The following is a 20,838-nucleotide window of genomic DNA, read 5'->3' as shown; positions in this document are numbered from 1 at the left end:
GTTACTTAGTTTTGAATGATCTCACTACTTGCAGTATGACTAATCAATTTTTTAAATGTAAATGGGATAAGACTTTCAATGAAAAAGAAAAACAAATTGCAAATTGCATACAGCATGCTAACATATGCTCTCCTATGCTCTCTATCTGCTGTACATACATTATCAGGAAATGGGAATATTGAATATGAAGGAATGGAAAGCTATTCTATTCAAATACTAATAAAAATCAGAATGGTATATCCACATTGTTATAACACAGAGTAGTCTCTAAGACTAACAAGTAATACTGGAGGTAAGGAAGGTCACTGAATGGTGATAAAGACTTTAATTTATAACTCAGATATAAATGCAAAGAAAATTGTACTTGATAATAAAACCTCTGTAGAGAGTAAACTGATGGTTACTAGAGGGGAGGTGAGTGGGGGGGATGGGTGAAATAGGTGAAGGAGATTAAGGAAGGCATTTGTTATGCGCACACGGTGTTGTATGGAGGTGGCAAATCACTATATTGTACTCCTGAAACTAATATTACATTGGGTGTTAACTGAAATTTAAATAAAAACTTAAAAAATGAAAAGTTAAATTAAAAAAACCCTCAATACATATTGAGGCAAGATGTGTAATTAATAAAATTTAAAGAACAAATTGACTAATCACAGTGGTAGATTTATAGCTGTCTTTGTAACCAATAAGAAAAAGACCAATTTCACAAGACTATGAAAAATTAAAACAACACAATGAACAATCTTGACTTACCTATCCTAAGCACTCTTGCACTAAACTACAAGCAAACAACTATATTACTTTCATTTCTACATCAAATATTTAAAAGTCATTTCCACATAGCAAGACTCAGAAATTTTGAAGCACTGAGATAATACAAACACAGTTGAAACAAATCAAAACAATAACAAAAGTGCAAACACATCCAATATTCTTGGAAATTTAGAAAATGCATTTCTAAATAGCCCATGGGTAAAATATTAACTTGTTAAGCCAATCAGAAGAAATAGTAAATTGAAAAAAAAATCTACATGTTAAAACTTGTGGAGTGCTGCTAAACTTATGCTTGTAGGGAAATAGATTTGAATGGATTCATTATAAGAAAATAAGGGTGGGAAAATCAATAAATTAAGCTCTTTTTTTTTTTTTTTTTTGGGGTCTGGTAGCAAGAGGAATAACCCAAAGTAGAAGTGAATGAAGTATAACAACAACAACAACAACGAAACAGAATAAAAACATAAAATAGAGTCAACATATGTCAAAAAATACTAATGTAGGGGATAAAAGACTGTTAGAAATGAAGAAGGAAAAAAGTCTCAAACATGAGTAATTAAAAGGATTCATTATCACATAGATCAGAGACCCCCCCCCAAAGAAAAGAAGAAAAGAAAAGAAAACATAGACCACATCTATGCCAAAATATTTAAACATTTAGGGGAAGCATACAAATTCACAGAAAAATGTAACTTATTAAAACACTTTTAAAAAGAAAAAAATGAGGTAGATAACTAAATTGATTCCATAGTTAAAAACATCACTACAAAGGAATCTTTAGGCTCTAATGGCTTCATTGCTGAAGCCAAATATTTGAAGAAGAAATAATGCCAAATATAAACTGAATTTTTCCTAAGAAAATATAAAAATAAAAATCCTAATTAATTTTATGATAACAGCATATCATTATACTCAAAAGGAAAATTTTAGCCCAATCTCATGTAAACACAGCTGCAAAATCCCTAAACAAAATATTAATAAACAGCTTCTATAAATATATATTATTATACTAGAGCAATAATATATTTTAACTAATGCGAGTTTATTGTAAGGGTCCAAATGTAGTTGAACACTGAAAATTAAGCATTGCAACACATTATATTAATGGGATAAAACAGAAAAACATATTAACATCTTAACTGATTCAGGGAAAATATGCATCAATAAATTTCAAGATCAATTTTCACTTTACCAGCATTCAGTAAATTAGGAAAGAAAGAGGCTTCATTAATCTGATAAAGTATGTGTATTAGATATCTCTGACTGCTTGACAAATTACCCCAAAACTTAGTGACTTTGAAACAAAAACACACATTATCTCACAGGTTCTGTGGCCCGTGACTCTTAGTACAGCTTAGCTGAAGGCCTCTGACTCAGTGGCCCCGACAAGCTGCAGTCAAGGTAGCCACTGGATCTCAGTCAACTCCGGGTTTGACTGGGGACAGTCCGCTTCCATGTTCACTCACATCACTGTTGGAAAGCCCTAGGTCCTTATGGGCTATTGACCAGAGACATCAGTTTCTCAACACGACCCTTCCCATAGGACTACTCAAAACATAGCAGCTTGTTTCCTGCTGAGCAAAGGCTTTAAGAGCAGAAGACCTGTCGGAAGTGATATCCCATATATCACCCTGGTATATTCTATTCCTTAGAAATGAGTGACACACAAGGGCTTCAGATTACACATGGGGCTGGATACCAGAGAGCAAGAACCAGTGGGAACGTGTACCACAAGATGTCAACATCAATAACAACAAAAAAAGGCCTTCACCAGTCCTCATACTTAGTGATAAGATGCTGAAGGTGTTTCCTCTGAGGTTGGGGATAAAACATGATGTCTCTCACTTATTAAAAATTTTACTGGAAGTCCTACTCAGTGATAAAGTACTATAGCACTAAAGCATCTTAATGCAATAGCATTAAGAAATTTCAAAGAGGCAACCCCCTCAGGTTCCCTTCCTCTTTGTGAGCTTTGTGATATCACTCAATAAACTTTACTGTACTCTTAATAAACTTTGCTGCTCACCAAAAAACCCCCAAAATTCAAAGGAAAAAAATACAAAATCATTATTTGCAAAAGACTTGCTCATGCATATTATTTTTAATAGAGCATAGCTTTAAAGAAGTGATTATATTGGGATGCCTGGGTGGCTCCATCTGTTAAGCCATTGCCTTCTGCTCGGGTCACGATCCCAGGCTCCTGGGATCAAGTCCCGCATCAGGCTCCTTGCTCAGTGGAGAGCCTGCTTCTCTCTCTGCCTCTGCCTGCCACTCTGTCTGCTTGTGCTCTCACTCTCTCTCTCTCTCAAAAAAAAAAAAAAAAAAAAAAAAAAAAAAAAAAAAAGTGGTTATGTCAAGAGATCATTTCAAATAGCAACAAATCTTAAAAAAATACCAAAAAATGTAATAAAAATAGTGGAAGCTTCTAAACTGAAAACTAAACCACTATTAAAAGAAATTGAGGAAGATATGAAAAAAGAAAAAAGAAAGAACACTCCACATTCATGAATTGAAAACCTAAGTATCATAGGGGCGCCTGGGTGGCTCAGTTAATTAAGTGTCTGCCTTCAGCTCAGGTCATGATCTCAGGGTTCTGGGATTGAGCCCCTCCTCCGACTCCCTGTTCAACAGGGAGTCTGCTTTTCCCTCTCCCTTTGTCCCTCTTTACTCCCCCACCGCTGCTTGTGTGTGCGTAATCGCGCTCTCTCTCTCTCTCTCAAATAAATAATTAAATCTTAAAAAAATTGAAGTATTGTAAAAATATCAATTTCCCACCTCTTCCATGGGATTCTAATAAAAATTTTTGGTTGTTACTATTATATGGAACAAAAAAATCTGATCTTTTTAATGGAAAAAAAAAACCTAGAGAAACAACACATAAATGTACATACACACACACATAAAACAGAATGCTGTATGTTACAACTGATCCTATCAGTTTATGAGTCATATTTTATAGCTTCACTAGGGAAAACAGTTGGGTATTTGTGCAGAATAGACAAGAAGACCGGTGTTACAAAACAGACACTTTAAAAAAAGGACCCTTCATACACGATCAGTTGACTCATGACAAAGTGTGAATTAATTAACTAACAAAACAAAAGGTCTAACTATAAAGAACAAATTGTTCTATGTTGAAAGTAAGAGCTTCTGTTTATCAAAGAGCAAGGGTGCCTGGCTGGCTCAGTCAGTTAAGCATCAGACCATTGATTTTTGCTCAGGTGATGATCTCAGGGTTGTGAGATGAAGCCCACGTGGGGCTCAGTGTTATGCATGGAACCTGCTTAAGATTCTCTTTCTCCCTCTACTCCTCCCCTTACCTCTCTTAAAAAAATGATCCAACTGGATGAAGCAAAGTAAGCTATCAATTCAAAGAAGATACTGGCAACACATGAAATCCTCTAAGATGTAAGACTTGTGACTTGGATAAAAGATTTGAAATGCCACTGTACAAAAGAAGGCATCAAATGGCCAATAAGTATATGAAATTATGTGCAACTTCATTAATAAGAGCAATAAAAAGTATGTGTACTGTGAGTTACCAAGTAATTGTCATTAAACCACAAACACTACGTAGAAAAAAGCTAACATTAAAAAACAATTAGAAATCAGAGAGACCCGGAGCACCTGGGGGGCTCAGTTGGTTAAGCCTCTGCCTTTGGCTCAGGTCATGATCCCAGGGTCCTAGGATGGAGCCTCACTTAAGGCTCCCTGCTCAGTTTCTCCCTCTCCCTCTGCTGTTCCCCCTGTTTGTTCTCACTCTGGCGCACTCTCTCTCAAATAAATAAATAAAATCTTAAAAAAAAAAAATCAAAGAGAACCAAGCTTAAATAGATTAAATTCAATAAATAAGAAACAGAATATCAGGTAAACTTAAGCTATTTAATTTGCATTAGTTAATCATTTCAGTAATGTTAAATCGACAACTATCTCAATTATCTACACCATTTATAAACCTAAGAAATTTCTTAGAGACTTAGATGATAGTAATTTGGCTTTTTAAAAAATTCCTCACCTTTTATTCTATTGGCTATTTATTCTTTGTGTCTTTCATTATTATAGCATTATATAATGCTATATGCTATATTATAATGCTTTAATAATAATATTATATATATATTTTATATATGTATATATAATGCTTTATATCTCACCTCCACGGTGCCTCTAAACTTTGTTTGTAGGTGACTGATCTAAGTTCCCACAGCTAGGAAGTTGAAATCACCACTGATCTGAAATCAGAATAACTTTCTTCTATTTTAGGTAACACTAATTTTTTTATTTTTTGAACTTGAGGTAGGCAACTAATTTATTTCAGTTTCAGTTCCATTTCCCATAAAATGTGAGAAAATATAGTTGCATGTTTCTCACTGGGTTGTTGGGTAAACTCTATGAGATGGTATATTCAAAAAATGTTTTAGACATTATAAAAAATGGACAAAATATGATAATGATGACAAATTTATGGTGTTTGTCCAAGCCCCAAGTTTTCTGTTATTTGTACATTCCCAATCATAAAAACAAGTAAATGTGAGAAATTGAGTATGAAATGTACTCCAGCCACATACTCCATGAGTCTGATGAAAAATTTTGTGCAAAAGAATAGTTAATTGGAAATCATTACAGTATGCACACATTTGTAGCTAAGCAACAAACTAAAATTGTCCTGCACCTCTACTGCCCAGTTTTACCTTAAATTGATTAAGTAAAATCCTTTCAACAATAACCTTTATTTTTTATCCCCTTTGTTTATCACTTTTTTTTTTCTTTTGAAGTGCCTACGTGCTAATACCTTTTTGCAAACCAACATAAGGCTATTTTTTAAAATGAAGGACATATAACAACACGTCGATGCCTAATTTAGTACAAAGTCCTGTTTATGTTGGAAGCATTAGATTAATTTTATTTAAACCATGACATAATTCAGTTTCCATGGGAACCTGGATACTAACCAAGCCAAGTGAGGCACCATGTAGTTTATTTCTAATTCGGCAGGGCTTGCCAAGTTCTTTTCCTAAGGTGTTTACTAAATATAATCACGTCAGTTTGGTGGAGATGAAGCAAATCACTCCACTTCACAGGTTTTTGTTTTTTCTGTTTTTTTTTTTTTTTTTTCCCTAATTGCTGTTTGCTTTGTTCTGTTTTGTTTGAGTCTTATTTTGTTAAATTTTCCTCAGAGGGACATAGATACTTCCCAAAGAAAAATTCATTTCAAACAAACTGACATAAAATCTGAGCTTTGAATTTCTGAGCATGAATTTTGAGCATGCCAACTCTTTGAGTCAACCTACACAATGTACAGTAAAAGATCAATTTCTATCATGTCCCACAGGTGTATTTTCTACCATGAACTCAAGTAGAATTTCATTCTCCACCACTAAAGCTGAAAGAAAGGAAACAGGAGAGGGATGTAGAATGGAATAAATTCCTTGTCATGTTGCTGCCTAATTACATTATGCAGTCTGATTTGTTTTAATGCTGGGAATGAGGACATGTGTTTATTTTACTCTTAATCTGCACCGCCAATTTAGGAATGCTTTCAGGGTGGCATTGTGCTTGGTTAAGTAGAAACCTTATGTGGCACCCACAACAAAGAAACATTTGAAAATTGTGAATTCCAGGTATCTTTTGAATCAACATAAAATTCAAATACCTTCAACATCAGTTATTTGGATGTCTATTACATACCCAAACTACACTAGTTTAGAATGTAAAAGGAGAGCAAGAAGATAAAGCACGGCTTTTCTACCTTTAAAGTACTAACAATTCGGGCACAAACAGACACAAATACACAATTATATGTCCAGTCATTGATAAGGGGCAAGCCATGAGAAATAAAGTAATTTTCTTAAAACAACATAGTGTACTGAACACAGTTTATTGAAGAATGTAGTGTCAAAGGAAAGCAGAGGAACTCCTATCTGCTGTATATTTATGTATGTTGTTTTAAACCTGCAGGTTATGTGTCATTGTTAGGTATGTTGCTTTACACATGCAACTCGGAGATTGCTGTCAAGGTAATATGGGCAAGAATGAAAAGGTTGTTACTATCTTGTTTTGCCTAATGTGCTTCATGAAAATTAGGCACTACACAAATATTTATTACAAACATTCCTTTTTGCTCTCTTGTATTCAACAATATTGCTGCTTTTGTAAGTGATTTCACATTAAATGTCATCACTATTGGTAAAGGTAGTGTTCCTAAGTGCCTTCTTTCCAGACACATTTATTTTCATTTTGTTTGCACTGAGATCTCCTTCCTTTTCATTCTGATAACTGAGGAGTAGCTACCTTACCTGTTACCAGATAGACCACTGACCAGAGTAAATTACCTATAAAATTTTCTTTTTCTCATTATGATTATCACAAACACCATCACCATCTATATTATTTTTTCTGTTTCTCTTTTTCTTACTAAAAGCCTGCCATCATATTTGTTTTGTTTTGTTTTGGTTTGGTTTTCTCTATTTATTCCCAGAGAGCCTTTTTCCATTTGGATGATACCTACATTATCATTGTAGATTGGTTGATGCTCTCTCATCAATCTACCACCAGCTGAGTAAGCTGATCCCTTGCTCTGTGGTGTGTGTGTGTGTGTGTGTGTGTGTGTGTGTTGTGGTCCATGTAATTCTGCTGATTATTTCTCTGGTGAAACCCTTACTGATGCAGATTTTGGTACCAAGAGTGGTTCTAGAGGAACAGAACTTAAAGGAAAATTTTTATGATTTGGTTCTGGGTTTCTGATATTGTTCCTAATATAATTAGGTTAATTATCTTGATTAATGATTCTATTTTCAGTGGTATAGAGGGCACTGGTTATCAATGTCAGTATGTGGTAATAGAAATATACAAATATCACCAGTAGATACTCTAAATCAAGTATTTGTATGAGATAAGGTTCTGGGTGCTCAAGCATTTGATAGCCTAGAACATTTTAGTACACTGAGGAGTGTAATGAGATTGGCTGGTTACTCCTATATGTGTGAGAAACTAGGAAATAAAAAAGAATGAGCTCAGGACTTTAAATTTCTAACAGAAGGTGTAAATTACCTGAAAAATTGCCCCGAGGAAATCTTTATCTCTTGTAGGTGCAAGGCAGAGATTTCTGAAGGACAAACCAGATTCTCATCCTGCATATGGTTAAATTATAATACAAATCGAATCCTCAATCTTGCAGTGTATGTACTATTAAAGTGAAGGTACTGATTGAGAAGGAATGACATCCTGGAAAGTGGAATGAGGACAGATGTGAAAATCGCAATGGAGCTGGGGATATTGAACCCCTAAATTCTGCTGAGTCTTCTTTGCCTATGGAAGAAGACTTAGGAACTCTGTCTGACGAGGTTAACTATTTCGTTTGAAGTTATGTAATGGCCTCCTCTGGCCTTGCCAGACATTGTTGGTTCTCTTTAGGACTCACTCCCACTACCTTATATTGTTTCTAGATCTCTATCTAAACTCAGGTACGAGGAGACCCCAAAGGTGAAGTAGGAAGTATCATCTATGAGAAAGGGTACTTACACATCAAAATAACTGTGATGTTTCTAATTTATACAGAAATAAATCTTGGTAGTATGTGGGGGAATAGATATTAAGAATGTGGGATAATGTTGAAAGGAAAAGAAAGTTAATTCAGGCCAAAATATTGACATGGGCCTACTAGGCAGAAATTATGTGTTCAGAGTGTTAGATTAAGGAATTCTAGATTCAAAATTTTAGATTGAGGAATTAACTGTTTGATTGAGTGGCTGAAAAATGGATCAAAAAGTGGTCTACACTAAATAAAGATGGAATGCCAGAACTCTCTTGGTATACTATAGATGAAGGCTATTAAAGTTTTAGGGAAATTAGGATAACAGAGGAGATTTATCATATAAGACCTGCTCATTCACTCCTGAAATTTCCAAAGGACACACCTCTCAACATGGCTGTCAGAAATAAATTTGTGAAAGGAGTCCCATATCCGTGAAAAGTTCTGTTGCCACTCTTCTATGTAGGTTGGAAACTGTAGTGGAAATTTTGCCATCAAACTGGCATCCCCAAATGCAGTGGAAAAGACTATGGATAGCAGAATGTCAAGGCCCAATTGGAGGCACTTAATCTTCAAAGCCAAGGTGATCATGGCTAGCACTAGGTAATGGATAACAGAACCAGAGCAGTTGTCAGAATAGCCTAATTCACAGAGACTTATGATATTGGCTAGTGTTATTATGTCTCTATAAGAGAAACAGATGGACAGTAGAAGTCTAAAATTTCTTATTTGACCTATGCAGCTGTATGAATTCTAGGCTGGATATATTGAAGTCTAACTTGAAATAGCAAAACAGATAGTCCTTTCATTAGTTCCCAGACTTTAAGCAGTTTGTAGACCCCAAACCCCTTGCAATCACAGGGAGAATGGGTCCCCTTCAGGAAGCACTATGGTCTAATTTATATTGTTGAAATTTACCAGAGTCTTCCCCAAAGACACTTATCACCATTTATCAGGATGATTTTTCACTAGGGAAAGGGAAGTGTTTAGACTTTGGGAAGGTTATTGGACACTGACTTTAAATTGACACTAAATTCAAAGACACCCAAAACATCACTGTGGTCAAACAGTGAGAGAAGGGGCTTATGGAAGTCAGGTGCTCCATGAGGTTTTAGCTCATGTCCCTGTCCTAATGAATCCAGTATCCTGTGGTCATTTCCCCAGTTCCAGGATACACAAATGGTATGGACATATGCAACAATTAGCAGAATTACCAAATTGGTCGCCTTACCTGAGGTGTAAGCACTATTATTTTAGAAAGGGCTAAGTTGAAGCAGCTAGAATGCCTCTGTCTAGAAAAAAAAAAAAAAAAAGGCAAACCAGAAGCAATGACACATTCCTGGAAGGATTACAGAGGTTAGTGCCAGCATTTAGGACTTGAGATATGCAGGGGTAGTGATCCCCCAAACTGCTGCATTCGATTTGTTTATTTGGCCTGTGTAGAAAACAGATGGATCTTGGAGAATCAGAATGGATTATCATACACTTAGTCAGGAGTGACTGCAATTGCAGCTGCTTTCCCAGATGTGGATTCATTGCTTGAACAAATTAACATATCTCCTGGTACCTGGCTTGCAGCTATTGATCTGGATTTTTTTTTTTTTTTCTTTTCTTAATACCTGTTAGTGAAGATCACCAGAAGCAGTTTCTTTCAGCTGGCAAGTTAGGAATTTACTTTCAGTGTTCTGCTTCAGGGGGTATATCACTCTTTAGCTCTATACCCTAATTTAGTCTACAGTGAACTTCATCACCTATCCCTTCCAAAAGACATCACACTGATCCATTAAATTGATGATATTATGCTGGCTGGACCTAGTTAGCAAGAAGTAATAACGATTCTAGACATATTGGCAAAACATTTGCATGTCAGAAAATAGGAAATAATTTCACAAAAATTTGGAGACTTGCTACTCCAGTGAAATTTCTAAGTACCTGGTGGTGTTGAGTATGTTCTGATACTCCCTCTAAGGTAGATGAGAAGATCCTGCACTGGCCCCTCCTGTAATCAAAACTTGACTCAGTACCTAGTGGACGTCTTTGGGTTCTGGAGATAATATATGTCTCATTCAACTGTACTACGCCTACCCATTGGATTACTGAGTAATCCAAGAAGTTGCTAGTTTAGATCTTAGAATTCAAACCTCTGTTTGAACTACTTTGTCAGTTAGGTCATAGACGCAGCTATGGTACTTAGTGGCAGTGTAGATAGAGTCCCTTAGGATGAATCACAACACAGACACTAAGGATTTTGTGGCAAAGTGTTGCCATCTTATGTGTGTAACTACTCTCCTTTGAGAAATAACATTCGGCTTGCTCACAGCCTTTGTAGAGACTGAAAGCTGGGCTACATGTCACCATGTAATGGGCTACATTTACCATGTAACCCGAGCTGCCCATTATGAACTGGGTTGTCTGACCCCCAACAAACCATAACGTTTGGCCTGCACATCAGCACTCCGTTTTTGAATAGAAGTGATACATAATAGATCAGACTCAACCAGGACCAGAAGACATAGTAAGATACACGAGGAAATATCCTAAGTGCCTATGGCCTCTATCCCTGCTACATTATTTCCTCTCTCCCTGCCCACCTATGAGCTCATAGAGAGTTCCCTATGACCATCTGAATAAAAGAGAAGAAACTTGGGCCTGGTTTACAGATGGCCCTGTGTGATACACAGACACCACCCAAAAGCTGCCAGTAGCATTACTGCAGCCGCTCTCTGGGATATCCTTAAAGAGCAGTGGGTGAAACAAAATCCTCCTAGTAGGCTGACTTCAAGCAATAAAACTAGTTGTTTGTTTTGCCTGGAAGAAGAAATAGCCAAAGATATGAGTTTATACTAAATTCATGGATGTTGCCAAAGGTTTAGCTAGAAGGTCAAGGTCTTGGGAAGAATATGATTAGTAAAATACTGACAAGGATATCCATGAAAGAGGTATACTGGGCATCTTGGAATGGGTAAAAATGTAAAGACATTTGTAAAAAAAAAAAAAAAAAAAAAAGTAAAGACATTTGTGTCCCATGTGAATTGACCTTACCCAATGACTTCAATAGAGCAGGATTTTAATAATCAAGTGGATAGGATGACCTGTTCTCTGAAATTCAGTCAGCCTTCTTCCTCAATCATTCCTATCACTTTTTTTCCAGTGGGCTCATAACAAAGTGGTCACAGTAGCAGTGGTAGAGATTATGCATGGGCTCAGTAATGTGGATTTCCACTCTTTGAAGCTGATCTAGCTACAGTTACTGCTGAATGCCCAGTCTTCCATTAACAGAAACTAATGCTGAGTCCTTGATATGACACCATGCCCCAGGATAACTACCTGATGGTATGTTGATTACATTGGCTAACATATATCATGGAAGGGAATGCACTTTATTCTTCCTGAAATAGACACATACCTCTAAATATGGATTTGGAATGCTTCTGTCAATACTACTATCTGCAGACTTAAAGAACACTTTATCCATCATTATGACATCCCACACAGCAATGTTTCTGATCAAGGATCTCCACAGCAAATGGAATGCAGCAATCGGCACATGATCATTGAATTCCCTGGTCTTACCATGTTATCCACCATCCTGAAGCAGCTGGCTTGAAAGAACTGTGGAATCCTCTTTTGAAGACTTGTTTATAGTGCCAGATAGGGAACGGTATCTTCTAGATTGAGGTCAGTGTTCTCCAGGAAGCTGTAGATGCTTTAAATAATCATCCCATACATGGTGCTATTTCTTCCACAGTCAGGATTCATGGATTTAGTAAATAAGGAGTGCAAGTGGGAGTGACAACACTATTTCCCTCAGCGATCTAATTCTTCCTTCCTTTCCCCATGACCTTATTATTTGCTGATTTAGAGGTCTTAATTCCAAAGGCAGAAAGGCTGCCTCCAGGAAACATAATAATGATTCCATTAAACTGGAGGTTAAGAATTCCACCTGGCCACTTTGGCTTCTCAGGTCTCTGTTATCAACAATCAAAGAAGAGGTTGCTACTTTGGATGGTGTAACTCATCCTCATAACTAAGTGAAAATTGGGCTATTACAATGCAGCTGATATAAGAAACAATGTCTGTAATACTGAAGATACATTAGGTTATCTCTTAGTGGTGTCATGTCCTATAATTAAAGCCAATGGAAAACAACAACAATCTAATTCAGACAAGAATGGTGATGGCTAAGAACTGTCAGAAAAGGTTTAGGTTGCCCCATGAGACATAGAACCATGACCAGCTAAAGTACTTGCCGAGGACAAAGAAGACATGGAGTGGGAAAGTAAGAACACAGTTATAAATACTAGTTATGATCATGTGACCTATTACAGAAATAAATATATTTCTGCTATATATTTATGTATATATCTTACCTTTCATTTCACCCTATCATCTAACATAAAGTATATTTATTAAGTATAGCTAACTTTATATTACTATATTTAATTTATAGGATGTCAAAGGGAAGGGTAAATATCAGCCAAGGAATTGCATTGCTTTATTTATTATTATTAATTTATTTATTTATTATTTTTAAGATTTGTTTATTTTAGAATGAGAGAGAGGAAAGAGAGAGGGAGGGGCAGAAGGAGAAGGAAAGAGAATCTCAAGTAGATTCCGTGTTGAGTGCGGAAGCTGATGCAGGGCTTGATCCCAAGACCCTGAGATCACAACCTGAGCTAAACCATGAGTGGATGCTTAACTGACTGTGCTACCCAGGTGCCCCATGCATTGCTTTTAGTAAACGTTTAGTGCATTTTTAGTTGTGCACAGGATAGTTATACCATGATAGGTAGAAGGATGACTTTCTTTTGTATTTATTTGAAGGTTAACTATGAGTCATGGAGCTAACCATGGGCTCTGAGTTGACAAAGGGTGACTGATGGTCAGTAATGTCTGTCAACTCCTCTAGACTCTAGCAATAATTATCCAAACACTAAAGAAAGTGCCTTACTTTCTTTAGTAAAGTCTGAGTCTGCCTTTAGCTCAGGTCATGATCTTGGAATCCCAGGATCCAGACCCCTATTGGGCTCCCTGCTCAGAGGGGAGTCTGTCTCTCTGCTCCTCACCCTGCTCATGCTCTCAACTCTCTCTGTCTCTCTTTTTCAAATAAAGAAAATCTTTTAACAAAAGGTCTTAAAAAAAAAAAAAAGGAATGTGTTCCTGTAAGGGTATTTTGTAGATGTGACTCATACCTACAATTAGCTGACTTAGGCTTAAAAAAAAAAAAAAAAAAAAAAAAGATTATGCTCAATAATCTGCATGGGCCAGATCCAATCAGTTGATCAGTTGGAAGCTCTTAATTAAGAGCAGAACTGAGGTATCCCTGAGGAAAAGTTCTAAGGATTTTTAGAACATTTTGAGGGAAAATGCTACATTCTAATTGTAAGTAATTTTTTCATGAGATTCAAATCTGTTTTTTAAAACTACACTATTAGTATTATTTTATACAGATAATTTTACTTTAGATTTGGCAAAAAGGCTCAGCCATTTTCCCCTCAAATATTGACTCTTGTTTTTCTCACGGCTCTCCTCTTGCAATTATAAGTAAATGTGCTCTTTTCCATATCTGTAAAATTTTCTCTCTTATTTATGTATTTTTCCTTCATTCTGGATTATTTTCTGAACATTTTCCCAATTAACTTAGTTTTTGATGATCCGTTCCCAGTATGTATGTGTGTGTGTGTGTGTGTGTGTGTGTGTGTAGTATAAGTGATATATATGTATATATCATTATAGTTTTCATGCATATCACTTATCTAAATATATATATTTGGACTGCCTTGTACCCTGAACTTTGTTATTTCTTATTATACTATCAAAATTTGGGGGAAACAAATAATTTTGAGGCATAACTTCTCAATGGATTGTCTTTTGTTTCTGCCATGCATCTCAAGACAGTAACTTTCAGGGAATATATTACATTAATGCTTGAAGTTTTTTAAAATTCTATCCTCCTGAAGCATATTTGGGTGACAAATCTTTAAGAGGCCTGACTTGTGGTTAATTTTTCTTCAGTTTTCCTTCATACCATGCTTAGAGCTAAGGTAACTTTTCCTGAAGAACATGGAGTTCTTATATCTTGTTCAGCTTTAACCCAAAGGTACAGTTCTTTATGAGTTCAGCTTGATCTAGAGAGGTCCTCTAATAGAGCTCCCATTTTCTACAGCCTGGAGGATTTGACTTTTCTACCCTGTCCGGGAAAGAATCACAAGCTAGGTTCTTCCTCCAACATCAACAAATGCCCTCAGAACAAAAGTTGCTTCAGGTCTTACCTTTTGTTTCTCAATTTCCCTTATACGTTGGCCTCTAAATTCCTTGCTAGGTTATCCACTCTTTGATGGTTGAAAATTTAAAAAAAAAATTACCAAGCATTTTTATTAGTTTTCAACAACCGAGTTGTCTACCTACCCCAATTTATTTTATAAAAGGGATGCAAAAAATTATTTGGCAGCATATTTGTCCATAGCTTTTGGAGATATTTCATGAGTCACATGGGAAAAGTGGTTACATTAAACCCATTTTGATTCTACATTTTATGACAGATCCACTCACTACCATATTCCCTAGTGATTCTTGAATTTTTGTATCTGATTAGATATAACTTGTAAATTTTGATTTTATATCTGTATTAAGCACTTCATTGTTGATGTAAGTCTATCTTCTATTTAGAATGGTGCTTTCTAAACATTTCTCATTATGACTCTGAAATCCTCATCAACTGGCAAAATTAAAGTCAGTAAACCTATTTACCTTCCTCAATTTTCACTGCATATTCTGAGAATGGGTTAAAGTGTGTGTGTGTGTGTGTGTGTGTGTGTGTGTGTGTGTGTGACAGAGATAGGGAGAAAGAATGAATAGTAAAGAAACTACTATCATAATCATTTATGCAAATTGACTGGGTACACACTTATTCCAGGGTTAAACCCTCCTCCCATCTAATCTCCATGTTTTCTGCCTGCTTCATTGCCCAAACTCTGAAGATTATTTGTTTATTTAAGGATAATTTACTAATCCATAGAGAATTGAAGAAACTTAAAAAATCAAAATCTAGACATATCCTCTGAGACTTGAAGTATGTGTTATTATAATACATTTGGCAGGTAATACTTTTCTTTGTATAAAGAAATACTTTTCTTTGTATAAAGAGTAAAAACCTTAGCCTGTCCACATACTGAGTATATTTGAATGAATGGGATGTTAGTTTGCTGCCACATCAGTTAAATTTATATTAGTCTGAGTTTTTTTTTTCTTTTTCTCAGGACACTAATGCACTAACGTTCACAGCCTCTAAAGGGAAATCTGGTTCTAGCTCAGGGCACAGCTGACCCTGTCCAAAATCACTACACAATCTGTTGATGGATCTTTCTAGTAACCTCATTCTATCTAGGTTAGACAAATTATTTTCATGTAGAAAATTAGAACACTCAAGTGTTCCACAGTGCACAGAAATTATGAGAATAGAAAAGGCTAAAGCAATTTTCATGGGACAAAGCACAAGAATCAGAAGCCAATATGAAATTATGTTTCTTTACTTAACTGAAAGTCATCTTCAAATGTTATCTTCATGTAATACCCAATGAACTTTACACAGTAAGAAATTATTAAAATGGTTTCATCAGCAAATCTTTTGTAAAACTCCTGATACAGAACTTCATTTAGAAAGTACTTAATATGTGTTAGCTATTATTACTGTCATATTTGAAAAATATTCTACTTTATAAGTGATCTTACATTGAATCATGGGAAATTTATATAAACTTTAATTTTATCAAGCATTTTAAAATTAATTAATTATTTATTTTTTTAATCAAGCATTTTTACCTACATTACTTTTCTTAAGTTTTCATACCAATCCTGTGAGTTATAAATGCAACTTGATTATGCACACTTAGGAGTAATCAAATAAACTGAGTGAGGAAGCTGAACATAACTGTTATACCTTCTAATTCTCTTATACACTTTCCTTCATGCCATGTTGCAGAAAATTGTATTATATTATATTATATTATATTATATTATATTATATTATAGAATTGCTTTGATCTATGTGCTGTTTAGAAGTAGTGTGCTTAGTTTCCAAATATTTGGGGATTTTCCAGCTACATTTTTGTTATTATTTCTACTTTAATTCCACTGGGGTTTGAGAATGTACTTTGTATGATTTTTAATCTTTCAAAATTTTTGAGGTGTATTTTCTTGCCCCCAATATTATCTATTTTGGTGAATATTGCATCCAAGCTTGGTGAGAATGTGGGTTTTGCTGTTGCTGAATGAATTATTCTATAAATAGCTAGATGAAATTGATAGTCAGTGTTCTTTGGATCAACTCTATCCATACTGATTTTCTGCCCACTTGATTTATGAATTGTTGACAGAGGTATGTTGAAGTTTCCAACTAAAATAATAGTGGATTTTTCTATTATTCCTTTCAGTTCCATCATTTTTTTGCCTGATATACTTTGATTCTCTATTGTTCAGTTCATACATATTTAAGATTATTATATATTCTTAAGGAATTTACTACTTTATGATTATGCAGTGTCTTTCTTTTTGACAATTTCCCTTTTTCATAAGTCTGCTTTCTCTGAAATTAATATATCTACTTCAACTTTCTTTTGATTAATGTTAGCATGGTATATCTTTCTCCATTCTTTGCTTTTGACCTATCTTGTCTTTATATTTAGTGTGGGCTTCTTGTAGGCAACATATTCTTGTGTGTTTTTGTATACCACTTTGACTATCTCTGTTTTTAATCGGATGCTTAGAACATTCACCTTTAGAGTGATTATTGATATATTTGGATTGTTATCAAAGATGTTTGTAACGTTTTTATTCTTTGTAGGAGGCTTCTTTCCCTCCCCCTACCCCCAGGTCTTCTTTGATTTTCACTAAATATTTACTATATTTCTATTTTATGTCTTCTCTGATGCAGGAAATAAAGGCAGAAGAAAAATTATTAATTTCCTTGCAACCTTAAGCTCATTGACAAGTCCTTGAAACAGGCAGAGTGACATTCCTTTAGGAATTTCAACTGCCTGGATGTTGATATTTTGCTAAGAGCAAAAGGCAATTGTAGCCCAACCCCCAGGACCCAGTAAGTCTACTTTAACATATAAAAGTCCTCTTGGAAACTTCCTTTATCTATACCCCTCCCCCAAGATACATGTTGGTAATAATCCCCCAAGTAAGTGGCCCACTAATATACATCTGAAGGGTCTCATGCCTAAGCTTTTACTAGACAGTAATAAATGACCTTTTCCCAACAAAATCTAGCCCCCTCAAGAAACCCCTGGAAACCTTGCTTCCAAAATTCCTTAGAGACTTATGCTACCCCGACCCCCTCCCTACTCGAAAGTATATAATTGGCCACTCTTCATGACCCCAGCGCAGCTCTTTCAGCTTGCAGATCTGTCCCCACGCTTTAATAAAACCACCTTTAAAAAAAAAAAAAAAAAAAGACTTTCTTTATTTGACAGACAGAGATCACAAGTAGGCAGAGAGGCAGGCAGAGACAGAGAGAGGGGGAAGCAGGCACTCTGCTGACCTGAGAGCCCGATGTAGGGCTTGATCCCAGGACTCTGGGATCATGACCTGAGCTGAAGGCAGAGGCTTTAACCCACTGAGCCACCCAGGCACCCCATAGAACCACCTTTTGGCAACAAGGACATCTCAAGAATTTTTTCTTGGCCACCAGCTTCAAATCCTATTGTCTTTTCTACATCATTCTCTTTGTATATATCAATTAAAATATTTAACCAATAGCACTTTCTCTAGAGCTTACAATACACATTTTCAAGTAATCTAATTAAACTTTAAAATAACAATATTTTGCTTCATGTGTGGTGCAGGTACCTTATAACAAAATTTCCCCAAATCTATCTTTCTGTCCCTATGAAAGCATGGTTACTTCTTTATCCAAATGCTATAATCACCTATTATAGTGTTATTTTCCACAGCTATATTTTAGATTGATTAAGAATAAATACAAAGTTATTTGCCTTTATTTATTCCTTTTCTGATGGTGTTTCTTTTTGTATATCTAAGATTCTGACATATAATTTTTTCAATATAAAGAAAATCATTTAATATTTTTGCAGTGAAGCTCTGCTACTGATGAATTCCTTCAGTTTTATTTGTCTGAAAAGAACCTTTATTTTACCTTAACTTTTGAAAAAATAATCATTGGATATAGAATTTTAGACTGATTGCTTTTATTTTTCTTTCATCATTTTAACTGTTTAATTCTACTTTCTTATTTGCATGGTTTCCAAGAAGTCACCTAACATTCTTGTTTTTGTTCCTCTCTAGATAAGTTTTTTTGGTCCTTCCATGAATTCTTTCAAGATTTTCTTTGTCTGTGATCTTTTTTGGAGTTTGAATATGCTATAGATAGTATAGATTTTTGGGGGCATTCAAATTGGTATTTTCTGAGCTTCATAGATCTCTGGTTTGTGATATGTCAATAATTTTGAAAAATTCTTAGCCATTATTATTCTAAATATTTCTTCTGATTTGTTCTCTTTTATCCTTCTGGTATTTTAATTACATCATTTGAAATAGTCCTACAGTTCTTTGATGTTCTTTTCTGTTTTTCTACTTTTTTGTCTTTTAATTTCAGGTCAGAACTTTCTAATTACCTACTCTCAATTCACTGTTTTTGTTTTTGCTTTTCTTTCTGACATTTCTGTTTAAGTACCTGCTTCTGATTCTTTCTCTGTTTGTATTGGGTTTCTTCTGAAGTCCATCAAAGGCATTCTTTATTTCTTTTGCAGCATTTCTGGTTCCTAGCATTTCCTGTTCATACTTTCATAGGTTTTTAATTTCTTTCCTTATATTACCTATCTGTGTATATAATTTATTTTTTCTTTTAGGAGTCCTGAGCATATGAATCATTATTTCCATATCCTGCTCTGATGATTTCATCATCTGTGTCATATTTGAGTTGGTTCTGATACATGTTTTGCCTTTTCAGATAGTTTCATTTTTTACTTTGGTGTGCTCTGTAATTTGTTGTTGAAAGCCAGACATGTCATATCAAGTAATTGGACCTGTTATTTCAACTAGTATTCGACTTTATTTATATTTATTGTATTTTATATTATAGTTGCCAGAGGATAGAATATTCTCTAGTGCCCTTGTTTTCTTCTCCTCTCATTTTGAGTTTCCTAAATACTCCTCAGAGAGAGTCTGTGTCTTGTAGGTAATTCTTTCATCTGCAATCTGTTATTGTATGGGAGTGTTGTGTAAGATATGAGGAACCCGTAGTGTTTTATGATATTCTAATGAAATCACAAGCTTTTAGTGGGTGTATGTCTTTGGCCTATGACCTTCACAATTGTATCTTCTTTTATAGTGTCCTCCATCCCTACTGATGAGACAAGAAAGCTAGAAGCTGGAGTGTGATGAACACCCTTTTCTCAGAGGTCTTGGACTAGGCTCTGCTAAACCATTTACCTTGGAGATTAGATCTTTGTGATGGAGAACACTCTCTTCTCCCCTGGTTAAGTGCCACACAGGGGTCTTTCTTGACTATGAAGGTTCACTTCATGATTTCACATGAAACGCAGTGTTGACTATTTCACACCAGTTCCTCTGGGAATAGACAGCATTGTCTCCTGTTTTATGTAATCATTAACATGTATCTCTACTTTGCTATCAAATTATTATGAGTTACATCATTGTTTTATTTTGGCTTCTCTGCCAGCATGCACTGAAGCTGAGATTTTTAATTCTCCAGGAATACTGCTATTGATAGGGTCATTTTTCTTCAAAGCTACAGTTTCAGAATCCAGTCAAACTTTGGTTTGAAGTTTTTCTCCTCCATCTACTTATTTTGTGGCTTTAGACAATGTGTTTAATTATCTATCATTTTTTTTCACCGCTTTTTTAAGACACCAATGATATCAACTCTATAAAGCTATTGTGAAGATTATAGAAAATAATTAATTTAATGGTTTAAGTTAATAGCATTTATTTTTCATTTGTGGAAATACAGCAAATTTTTAAATGGGACCATTTAAAAATATTCTATAATTCACTTTTATAGATTTTTTTTTTTAAGTGAGTTCTATGTCCAACATGAGGCTTGAACTCACAACCCTGAGATCAAGAGTCACATGCTCTACTGACAGCCTGGCACCCCTGACTGAGTCAGGCACCCCTACAGAGGTGTTAACTAACTGGTTATATATTTAAATCCTGATACATTTAAACCAAATTTCTAATAACTTCATTGTCTTCTTAGTTTGAACAAAGTGACACTGAAGAGGAAAAAGTTATCAACATGCTAATATACTAGTTATGTATTCTAATAATAATAAGGGACTGATCATAAGGTTAACTGAAACAAAATTCAAGAACAGAACCTCAAAGTCATATTTTAGAGAGTGTTCATAAAGCAAACATGCAGAATTTATAAAAATGATGCGGTTTTTTTTTTCCCAATTACAGGACAACTAATGTTTCAGAAAACATACCTTTCTGCCAGGGGGACAGAATATAATGACCCACTTGTATACAAAGGAAAATCA

This window comes from Martes martes (genome assembly GCF_963455335.1).
Source record: "Martes martes genome assembly, chromosome: 9".
Classification (NCBI taxonomy): Eukaryota; Metazoa; Chordata; class Mammalia; order Carnivora; family Mustelidae; genus Martes; species Martes martes.
Note: the sequence above shows the minus strand (reverse complement) of the source record.